Consider the following 12,263-nt stretch of genomic DNA (forward strand, 5'->3'; position numbering starts at 1 on the left):
TAGTGTTATGTTGAAAGATAAATATTAAAAGTATCAATTTATAGAAGTGAAAAAGAAAATCCTTAGAGTTAAGGTGGAAGTATACAACCTGCTGGCAACTTTAACTAATGCTCAGCACCTTCCCTGGGGCAGAAATGAAAGCTCCTAGAGCAGTAGTATGGACTTTTGCTACTCAGGTGTGTGCAATACAGCAGCAGGGACTTCCCTGGGAGCTTGTGAGGCTATTAGGCTCCACCCCAGAGCTACTGAATCTGATTTTGCATTTTTACAAGATCCCAAGGTAATTCTTATTCACTGATTTAGACCAATGATTCTTAAGCCTGACTGCAGGATAGAATCACCTATAAACTTTGACAACAATACTTATGCCTATGTCCCATTCCAAATAAATTTCACAGAATCTCTTGGATATGGTGTCTAAGCACTAGTGTATTATAAAAGTCCCCAAGGCATTATTATTTTTTTTACTTTATTTTTATTGTTTACACTATTACAGATGTTCCCATTCCCCTCCCCTTTGCCCACCTCCTCCCCACCTTCACCTCCCCCTTCCTTCTGGCCATCACCACATTGTTGTCTGTGTCTATGGGCTATGCATATATGTTTTTTGGTGAATCCCATGAGTAGCCAGAGTTGGAAGTCATCAAACAGAAGGTCTCCAAGATTGCTTTTCCCCTTTAATGTCTTAGGTTAGTCACACATGCCTAAAAATTCCCATGGATTCTTATCACTAAGTCACCATTTTTCTCTTAAATTTTTTAAACTGTTGGTTCATTTATCTTCTTGCAAGGTCAAAAAATAAAAATCTAAAACTGTACACTGATCAATTTTCTTATTGTCTGATTCCAACCTCTAGAAATGACCCTTCTCTTCTCAGTGGACTATAGATAAGATGAAACCAGTAAATGGCGATAGAAAGTGGCTTCCATGTACAAAATCAGTGCTCACAGTCACTCTTAAATGCTGTTTCAGTTTGCTTAGAAATATTTTTATCTCAGTGTATTTGGGGAGTCTGTCAATGAGACTTGACTTCAAGACAAATCATTCAGTCCTTTGTTCTTCCCAGTGCTATGAGACAGGGGACCAAACTAAGGGATGAGCATATGTAAGTAGCTGCAATGGTTTCCAATCCCCAGTCCATTGATTCTTGCCCAAACACAGAACACGGAAGACAGTTGAAAAATGTCTCTCACTACATTCTCCATAAAATAGGAGATAATTCACATAGACTTCATTATACGGACCTGAAGAAACTAACATTTTAATAATAAAATAAACATGTATTACATAGCAATTTTAAATATGCCTTGTTTCTCTACCTGTTTGAAAGACTTTTTATTGACTACACCAAATCAGAGAAATATAGGAAAAGGACATTATCATTTAATATTTGAAAGTCATTTAAAGATCATATAAGTTAAGAAAGTCTATCAACATGTCTAAATCAAGGCTTATCTGTCTAAATATTTCTTATATGATAAAGTCCATGTGAAAACAAATATATATTTAAAACATATTAGAGCTAAGAATATCTTATCTCTGTCAAAGTGAAAGGACAGAAAAAGATGTTGCTCAATATAAGTGGAAAGTTTATCAAACATTAAAATTTGGAGTTTGGCAGTAATGGCATTATTGTTTTATACTTAGAAAGCTACTGAAGAATGGATAAGGGAGGAATATCATACAGAGTCATTCAGGAGTTAAGAAAAGAAAGTTCTTCATAAATTATAACCCATGTGTAACCTACTTAAACATTTAGTGACTACAAGTCACTCTGCATATGTGTCCAGATGTTCCCTGCTCTGAAGCTGATGTTACTGTCAGTTGCTTTTATGCCTGGGTGACCACTTCCCTGCTTGAGCTGATGAAAGGGAGACCTGCCAGAGTGGCTCTCACATGCTCACGAGGAAACTTCATTCCTCAGCTTCATATATGATCTATTTTATTTATTATTTATTTATTTATTTATTATTTATTTATTTATTTATTATTTATTTAATTTTTGTTTAAAATATTACAAATGTCCCTTTTTTCTCCCCAATGACCCATTCTACCCCATCCCATTCCCCTCCTCAGTCCCTCTCCCCACCTTTGTCCGTGTCCTTGGGTTGTGCATATATACATATAAATTCTTTGGTTACTCTCTCTCCCTCCACCCCCCCCCATCCCTCTGACATTCGTCAGTCTGATCTATGCTTCCATGTCATTGAATCTATTCTGTTCATCAGTTTATTAAGTTCTTTAGATTCCACATATAAGAGAGATCATGGGATGTTTGTCTTTCTCTGCCTGGCTTATTTCACTTAGCATAATTTTCTCCAGGTCCATCCATACTGTCCCAAAGGGTACAAGATCCTTCTTCTTTACCGCTGCGTAGTATTCTATGGAGCTGTCTTTTGACCCAATGATCCCACTTCTAGGAATATATCCTAAGAATCCTGAAACACTAATCAGAAAGAATATATGCACCCCTATGTTCACAGCAGTGCAATTTACAATAGCTAAGATCTGGAAACAGCCCAAGTGCCCATCAGTAGATGAGTGGATAAAAAGCTGTGGGACATATGATCTATTTTAAAGATCATGATATCTCAAGGTGGACTCAGGATTATTTCCACATATTTAATTGGCTGAAGAGCTTACTGGTTTTATTTTATATTTTCTTTCTTTCTTCCCCCTTGTCTTTCCCAGTGCTCCCTTTCCCAGTTTAGGTAATTGCTCCCATTGGCTTTAGTCATTTAAGGTTTCCCATAATTATACATCCATATAAATACATCCTGTGGGTAATCATTTCCTTAATGTATATTTATTTCTGTTTTACCCCATTTTACAAGTGCTTTGACCATGAGAAGCAAGAGACTGAGAAGTCATTTTCAAAATATTTTTGAAATACTTTGAATATAATAGTGAACTGGAACACTTTATGTCTTGTTTTCAAGTTCTGGCAATAATGACACTGTCATTTTTGACTGTATACCTGCCTAAGAGGGGAAAAGTCAGAGCTAATTGTAAGAGTCATATTGGTTCTCTAGCAGCATACATTTACTATATTAACTATAAAGGTGTGAAATGATAATACTGTAAGTTAACTATTATGATTAAAACATGCACATTTTATTTTATAGCTAATGAAAGATTAAATCCACCTTATGAATACTTGTGAAAATTTAACATGCAGAAAAAATTCACATACTGTCTTCTAAAAATTCACAAATGAAGTTCTTTCACCCTCAAGTTACATCAGGCTCAACCCTTTTCAGAGTAAAAAGTTATATTCACCTTTTAGCTATATAGAGGAGAAAAAAATCTCATAAATAATTGTATTTATAACTGAGAAATTAAGGATTTGTTAGTTTGCAGAATAAATTCTGTCATCATGTAAACTTTTAAAAGATGTTTCCTTTAGAAAATCAAGATAACTAAGTATCTGAAGTATAAAAGGGATTTAAAAGAAGGGAGGCTTTATATCATGGACAGGGTGTGAAATTTCAAGCATTTTGATATGTGCACAATTTAATTATTACAGCCTTTCAAAGACCTTGTCAAAGCTGCAGTTATTTCTGTCTGTGGCTTTTGCTCTCAAATAGCATGTTAATTAGTTAAATGTTTTTGCTAAATGGGTATTTGCTCATGGATGTTAAATGGTCTTGTTTGTGTTGGTTTCAAGGCTACTGTTAGAAATCATAGAATCATGGGATCATTGGTGGAGTCTGACTGTGCCATGGTGTGATGACAAGTTCTGTGACAGCAGAGTTTAGGGAAAAGATTGCTCTAGATGGCCTTCCCCAATTAAAATACAAAATCCTGTTACTCTTTTCTCCCTCTGCTCTTGCTCTCCTCATCTGTTAATTTTTCTTTCCACTATACCAACAGCACCCTGATAGCTTTAGTAAGGAGGTACTTTGGCCTCATGAGACTAAAAGCTCATCAAACTTCTTAAACTTGAAAACCCATTCAGCTATTATCAACCCTGTGACTATTACAAATAGTATATTCTGTGAATCACTACTAAGAAATGAAAAAGGTCTGAGTGACAGGCACTTAAAAGATGTTTTCTTCTTCATGCTTAATTAACTCAGATGATAAGTCTTCAATGCATAAACAAATGAACCTTTTCACCAGAACATATTGTCAACAATCCAGGAAAACATTATGGTGCAATAAGTTTTAGAGGTAATTTTTTGCTTTTTTTTAAAAGCATTTTGAATTACAAATATCAGAATTCAACCCTTCCAAATACAATGAAAAGGCCATAATACCTGAAGCAAAATTAAAATCAGAATTATTTTTAAAATTGTTCTCATAAGTAAGAGTTAGCTCCTGGAAGAAATCCAAAAAATATTGATATGCATTAAAATCTCTAATTCTTTTCTTCATCCATAAACCATATATTTTTTTTATCATGTACTGCTTCTCATAGAAAGTACTGGTGGAGATTGCATCACTTCAGACATCATAATTAAAAGTAGATTGATTCTCTTTGTAAACAAACCTTTGTCAGTGCAATCCTACCAATGTGGGGATATTTTTGAGTGATTTGATGAAAATATAGTGTCATTAATGTTCCCTTGTTTATGTGTCTCAATTTTATATTCCTTTGCACATAGTAAAATTTTTCAAAATCAAGGCTAAAGAAAGGGCAGTAATAAAAACAAGCATATTTGAAATTCAGAAACTGCTATGCAAATAGAGAAAACATATCTTACCAAAAACAATAAAAATGAGTAGGGGTTGGCTTCTGGTCAAATGGTGTGTAGGTAAGTGCGGTGCTCTCATGGTCCCATGACCACATCAAAATTGCAACTCAACTACAGAACAACTACTGTTCAAAGCTGCTTGAAATATGGCTGAACAAAAGTCCTACAACTAGGGAATCAAGTAAAAACCACATCGAGACTGGAAGGAGGGACAGAGATGAAGAATGACCTGGTCCCATACCCACATGTGGCAGATAAAAATCAGATGAAATATCTCAGCTGCAGAAGTCCCCCAGAGGAGCAAGTGGTCTCCCACCTCCACACCAGACCCACCAGCCTAGGGTTCCAGTGCCAGGAAGAGAAACCCCCATAACCTCTGGCTGTAAAAACCAGCTAGTTTTGTGGCAGAGTGAGACAGAAGACTGCTGGAGTCTCAGGTAGTTTTTCTTACAGGGCCCACACTTGGCCTTACTCAAATTTACTCTCCCTGAGTTCTAGCACTGGGGCAGTAGCTTGAAAGACACCAGAGACATATGAGGAGGAACTGAATTGTGTGGCATCAGGGTGAAGACTGGAGGAGCAGCTTCCAGCTAGATAAAAATGCTGGCAGAAGCCATTGTTCATTTTATGAGATCCTTCACCCCCAGAGCCAGCAATCGGGTGCCATATCTGAGTCTCCATCAACTTGGTTCACACTGGTGATTCCCTGAGTCCCCACCCCACCCAACTTTTCAGTCCACCCAAACTGTTTCCAGTGGCTTTTCCAAACAAATGGCCTATCTTGGCCCATGCTTTAGACTTTCCTAAAATCTCTCAAATAAGCAGCATCTGGCTTCAGTGTGCCCCATGCTTCTCACTAAGTGGCCCCAGGTCTGGCACTAGTAGCAGCCAGCCTTGGTTGGCAGCTTGGCCTCTCCTCAGTATCTCTAAGCCCAGCACAAGTAGCAGCCATCTTCAGATCCCATTATAGTTCATGCCAGAAGACTCCAGGCAGAACACAGACAGTGGTTGACCGTGGCATGCACCTGCCAGGGAGCTCCAGAGCCAACATACCAGTGGATAGCTTCAGACCATGTTGAAACACTACTCAAGCACCTCCACAAGCCACACATTCAAGGGACAGACTCAGCAGGCACCAGAGTCTCTATGGAGTAAGTCCAGTTCTGTGAGGTGGGCCCCTGCAGAGCTGATCCATCACAGGGGTTGCAGTCAGTCCTTGCAGCTGATTGCCCTGGGGGTAAATCCCTTTCATTGACATATCAACAGCATCAAGGCTCAACTATAGTAAGAGGGTATACACAGCCCACAAAGGGGCAGGGGGGCGCTGCACCTGGGGTGCCTAGCTTGGGGGAGTAGTGAGGCTGTGCCACTGGACCCTATAGGACACCTTTTACATGAGGCTTCTCTACCAAGCCTGGAGACATAGTGACTCTACCCAATACATAGAAATAAACACAGGGAGGCTGCCATAATGTGGAGACAAAAATATGTCCCAAATGAAAGAATAGAGCAAAAGTCAAGAAAAAGAAGTAGACAAAATGGAGACACATAATCTCCAGATGCAGCATTCAAAACACTGGTTATAAGGATGTTCAATGGGCTTACTGAGAACTTTAACAGCATAAAAAAGGACATGAAAATCATAAGAAAGAACCAGTCTGAAATGAAAGATACACTAACTTAAATGAAGAATAATTTACAGGGGATCAACTGTGCAGTAGATGAAGCCATCAATCAAATCAGCTGTTGAAATTATAAGGAAGCAAAAAACCTCCTTGGGAGTATAGGAAAGAGATAAGAGGAGCAAGAAATTGAAAACCTATTTGAAAAAATGACAGAAAACTGCCCTAACCTGGTGGAGGAAATAAACATACACGTCCAGGAAGTAGCTTGAAAGGCACCAGAGACACTTGGGGAGGAGCTGAATTGTGTGGCATCAGGGTGAGGCTGTACCAGTTCATACACCTGTCAGAGACATGTAAAAGCCCTGGTGATGAACATACTTACCTACATGTAGTATTGTAAGACTTAATTTTTTTCAGTGTGAGATGGTATTTTACCATTTTCTTTTGAAGAAGATTAGTGTCTTTTTCTTTTTTCTTTTTTTTTGCCAATCATGTTTCTTTCTGTAAATGTATCTTTATGACTTTTTAAAAAATATGTATTTATTGATTTCAGAGAGGGGAAGGGAGAGGGAGATAGACAGAAACATCAATGAGAGAGAGTCATTGATGGGCCGCCCCCTCTCGTCCCCCACCGGGGATCAAGCCCACAGCTGGGCATGTGCTCCCACCAGAACCAAAACACAGTCTCCTGGATCCTAGGTCGATGCTCATGCGCTGAGCCGAGCGGGCCGGGCTCTTTAAGATTTTCGACATTCTCTATTTCTATTTCCTTATCCTACATCTATTTGTGGGAGAACTTCATTCGTTATATTGGCCAATCCTCAGTTTTATGTGGTGAAATATCATTCCCAATTGTATTTGTGGTAATTTTTAATAGAGACATTTTTAATTTTAAAAGTATAGTAAATCAAAAATTTTTTGGTGATTTTTGTGCTTTTTAATGTTTTGTTTAAAGTAATCCTCTATAGACATAAAGATAGTCTCTTAAATTTTTAATTGATATGAATGTGTGGGTTGACATCCTCTTATTTACTTATTTTTTAAAATCTTCCCTGGAGGATATATTTTAATTGATTTTTAAAGGATATATTTTAATTGAATTAGAGAGAGAGGGAAGAAGAGAGAGAGAGAGAAAAACACCCATCGGTTGACTCTCATAAGAGCCCTGAACAGGGATCAAACCCACAACCTTTTGATGCACAGGGTGATGCTCCAACCAACTGAGCCACTGGGACGGGACAACATCCTCTTTTTTTGATGAAAAACAATATACAGTTTTTTCATATATCAGTTTTTTGTATGTACTTTATTTCTAGTTTCTCTCTTCTCCTATGGGTCAATATTATACCATTATGTTACTAATACAATATTTTAGTTACATGGATTTATAATAGGTATTATAAATGGTATCATTCTTCTTTTTATTTTTTAAGAATGATGATAATTTTTGGCAATTTGTTCTTCCATCTATTAAAGATTTTTACTAGCATAGCATATTAATTTTAGAGAATTTTTTATTTTCTGTTATACAGATTTTTTTTCTGTTTATAAACATGGGCTAGATCTAGGTTTTCCAAAATATATTTAGGTCCTCCTTTATGACTCTCTATAAGGTTTTATAATATTTTATATCATTTGTAAAATTAATTCCTTGGAACACTACCTTTTTTTATGCTAAGGTAAATGTATATGGATGGACCTGGAGGGCATTAAGGTAAGTGAGATAATCAGACAGACAGACATATACTATAAGATATCATTTATATATGAAATCTAAAAAATCTGTACTCATAAAGAGAGAGAGGAGAATGATGGTTACTGGGGGCTAGTAGTTGGAAGAATTGGGGAGATGTTCAAGATCCAAACTTGCAACTGATATATTATTAAGTCCTGGAGATCTAGTGCACAGCATAGTGTTTATAGTCAATAGTACTGTATTAGAAAGTTCAAAGCTGCTAAGACACTAAACCTTCACTGTTTTCATGACAAAAAAAAAAAAAAGGTAGTGATAGCTGTTAGCTGACACTGCAGTAGTACTTGTATTGCACTACATAAATGTATCAAATAAACACATTATATACCTTAAACTTACACAATGTTATATGCCTATAACTTCTCAATAAAAATAATAAAATTATCTAAATGGACTATTACTTTCAATGAGTTGAGAAGATACTATAAGAATTTGAGAAGAGGATTGACATGGTATAAATTATATTTTAAAGAGATTATTCTGACTGCTCCCTGAATAGGGTGGGAATTTGGCAAAGGTGGATTAAGGAGACCACTCAGGAGACTATTACCAGTATAATTCAGGAAAAGATGATGACTTGGCTGGGATTGTAGGAGTGGGTACAGAGAAAAGTAGTGAGATTCCAGACATCTTTTGAAGTTAGATATGGTGATTGATTAGATACGCACTACAGAGAAAAAGTCAGGTGAGCTTTTTAGTATGAGAAATGGAAAGAGTGAGGTTGCCATTTTAGAAAACAGAGAAGGCTGCAAAGAGGAATTGATGCAAATGGTGGAAATATAAGGAGCTCAGTTTTGGAAATGTGAGTCTGAGATCCCTTTTAGACCTTCAAGCTGACAATGTTGGGTAGGCAGTTGGATATAAGAGTCTGGAGTTTAAGAGGAAGCTTAGGTTGAAGGATAAATTTGGAGGACATCCCAATATAAGATAAGACAAAGGACCTTACCAAGTTTTAAAAAAAGATAAGACCTGAGAGACATGGAAGCATGAAACAAACTGAGGATTCTCAGAGGGAAGGGAAGAGATCAACCAAAGAATTTATATGCATATATGCATAACACATGGACACAGAAAATAGTGCCTTGGGGAGGGGATGTTAGTGGAGAGGAGGGGGTCAATGGGGAAAAAAAGGACATCTGTAACACTTTCAACAATAAAGATAAATTTTTTAAAAATACTAAAACTCAGCCCTGGCTAGTGTGGTTCAGTTGGTTGAGCATTGTCCCGTGCACTGAGAGGTCACAGGTTCAATTTTTGGTCAGGGCACATGCCTGGGGTTTTGAGCTCAATCCCAGTAGGGGCATGCAGGAGACAGCTGATCAATGTTTATCCCTCTCTCTTCCTCTTCCTTTTTCTCTCTCAAATCAATACAAACATATATATTTTTGACAAAATCTACTCCTTATACCAAAACAAACAAACCCAAAAAGCACTAAAACTCTTTGACCCAATAATACCATATGTAACAACTTATCTAAAATACATAACTTAAGGTGCAAAATTTGTCTGTTCCATTCTTTTATTAGTGAACAATTATAAATTACTAAGATATTCAACATAATAATGGAATGATTAACCAGATTATTATGTTGCCAAATAATGGAATAATATGCAGCCAATAAAGTTTTATTTTTGATTTGGAAAAAGCTCACAATATGCAAAATGTAAAGAAGAGGTCACCAAATAAAAATAAAGTATGATTCAAACTTTATGCAAAAATATTTACACATAGAAAAAATGAAAAGAAATGTATTAAAATATCAACAGCAGTTAATTGCAAAATGGATAAGAACATATATTAAAAAAACATACTCATATAGCTACAAACTCTTTTTAAATAGCAAATATCAAGGTTATTACAGTTTTCAAATATTCTTAAGTGCTCCAGTATCCCTTAGAAATATTGCATATTTCCGGGTCATAGAATTCCAGAATTTTAGAAACATAAGAAATCCTAAGGATAGTGAAGCCCGTTTTACAAAGGAATAACAAGTGCCCCCAAGGGAAGTGACTTGCTTAAAGGCACTGGGTACATTTGGTAGCTCAACTCAGATATCCTGACCCCCTGTAATAACAGCAATAACAATCTTCAGGTGCATAACTCTAGAAAAAAAAAAAGAAAAAGATAAGAAGTCTGCTCTCTTCTCTGCAATCTCAGACCCTGTAGAGGCCTGCTGGGAACAAGACTTGCATAACAACAAATATGTCTGGAAGGCTGTGGTCCAAGGGCACTTTTGCAGGCTATAAGTGTGGTTCTGGGACTCCAGAACCAGAGAAAGCACATAGCTCTTCTTAAAATTGAAGGTGTTTATGCTCTAGATGAAACTGAATCTATCTAGGCAAGGGATGTGCTTATGTATAGAAAGAAAAAAACAACACAGTGACTCCTGGTAATAAACCGAACAAAACCAGAGTAATCTGGGGAAAGGTAATTCGTGCTCATGGAAACAGTGGCATGGTTGGTGCTAAATTCTGAAGCAACCTTCCTGCTAAGGCCATTGGATACAAAATCTGTGTAATGATGTTCCCTTCAAGGATTTAAACTTATTGAAAAGTAAATAAGTAAAATTGATTGTTATCTTGTAAAAAAAGAAAAAAAGATAAGAGTTCTAAAGACTGAAGCCTGTTTAACATCAATATTTAAAGATATGGTCATGAAGAGCAACTAACAAAAGAGACTTAAAAGGATCAGCCAGAAATATATTAGAAAAAGTAACCATGTATGATGTCCTGAAAGAAAGAAAAAAAGATATTTTAAATAGAAATGTTTGAGCAACTCCTGATAGATTGATGAAAGTTAAAATTTTATTATTTTAGCCCTGCCGGGCGTGGCTCAGCAGTTGAGCATCGACCTAGGATCCAGGCGATCTAGGTTCGATTTCTTGTCAGGGCACATGCCCGGGTTGTGGGCTCGATCAATGGCTCTCTCATCATTGATGTTTCTCTCTCTCTCTCCCTCTCTTTTCCTCTCTCTGAAATCAATAAAGATACATTTTGAAAAAAAAAGAAAAGAAGAAAATTTTATTATTTTACTTAGCAACATGGTGCCTTTCATGACAGCGTTTTGGTGGACTGGTAAGAATGAAAGCATAACTCCAGAGTATCAAAAACAAATCTGAGGACAGCAATTCCAGCTTCATGTAAACACTTCTTGGCTGACCTGTTGGAAGATAAAAAAAGAACATATGAAGCAGACATGAGCCTCTAAGCAATTCAGTAGCTGATCACAGATACAAAAATGAACCAAGTCAAGACAATTGGATCTGCCAAGTTGATCCCAGTCCAAATTTTCAATCTTCTGAATTGTGAGTTAAAATTAAAAAAAAATAAAAGAAACAAACAACGGTAACAAACCCAGGATGATATGAACAAAGGAACATTCAGACCATAAATAAATGAAAAGAGTTCTTGGGTATTAAAACTAATACAGTTGAAATATATCCAAGGAAGGTTTAGAACATAAAATTGAGAAAATCACTTAATAAGAAAAAATGATGAAGATATAGAAAAATAAATTTGAGGTGAAAAAGTTACAGACTAAAACCAAAAGTTTAATTCAAATGTAAGCATGAATTTTAGAAAAAATTTGGGATAGCAACTTATCAAAGACATAATAAAATCATGTATTCTGGAACCAAAGAACATGCGTTTCCATATTAAAAGTTATCCCAGTGATGCTAAGCATCCTCTCATATGCCTATTGGCCACCTGTATGTCCTCTTTGGAGAAGTGTCTATTCAGGTTCTTTGCTCATTTCTTAATTGGATTTTTTGTTTTCTTTGTGTTGTTTTATGTTTCTTATAAATTTTGGATATTAAGCCTTTAATGATCTATTGGCAAATATGTTTTCCCATTCAATTGGTTGTCTTTTCATTTTGTTGATGGTTTCCTTTGCTGTGAAAAAAATCAAATTAAGCCATGAGTGATCACCTCACACCTCTCAGAATGGCTATCAACATCTACAAGAGCAGGTGAAGATGTGGAGAAAAGGGAACTCTCATGCACTGTTGGTGGGGATGCAGATTTGTGCAGCAACTGTGGAAAGCAGCATGGAGTTACTTCAAAAAATTAAAAATGGAACTATCTTATGAACCAGTGATTCCACTTCTGCGAATATATCCAAAGAAAACTGAAGTACTAATTTGAAAGAATATAGGTACCATTATGTTCATTGCAGCATTATTTACA

General features: G+C 36.4%; 1 pseudogene across 1 annotated transcript; it reads left to right on the plus strand.

Annotated features, from left to right (window-relative positions):
- The first annotated feature begins 10,278 nt into the window (after window positions 1–10,278).
- LOC308561887 (large ribosomal subunit protein eL33 pseudogene) lies at window positions 10,279–10,617 on the plus strand (annotated as a pseudogene). The gene has a single exon. The product of its transcript is annotated as a large ribosomal subunit protein eL33 pseudogene (transcript).
- Window positions 10,618–12,263: the final 1,646 nt, after the last annotated feature.

Source organism: Miniopterus schreibersii, assembly GCF_964146895.1.
Source record: "Miniopterus schreibersii genome assembly, chromosome: 1".
Taxonomy (NCBI): Eukaryota; Metazoa; Chordata; class Mammalia; order Chiroptera; family Miniopteridae; genus Miniopterus; species Miniopterus schreibersii.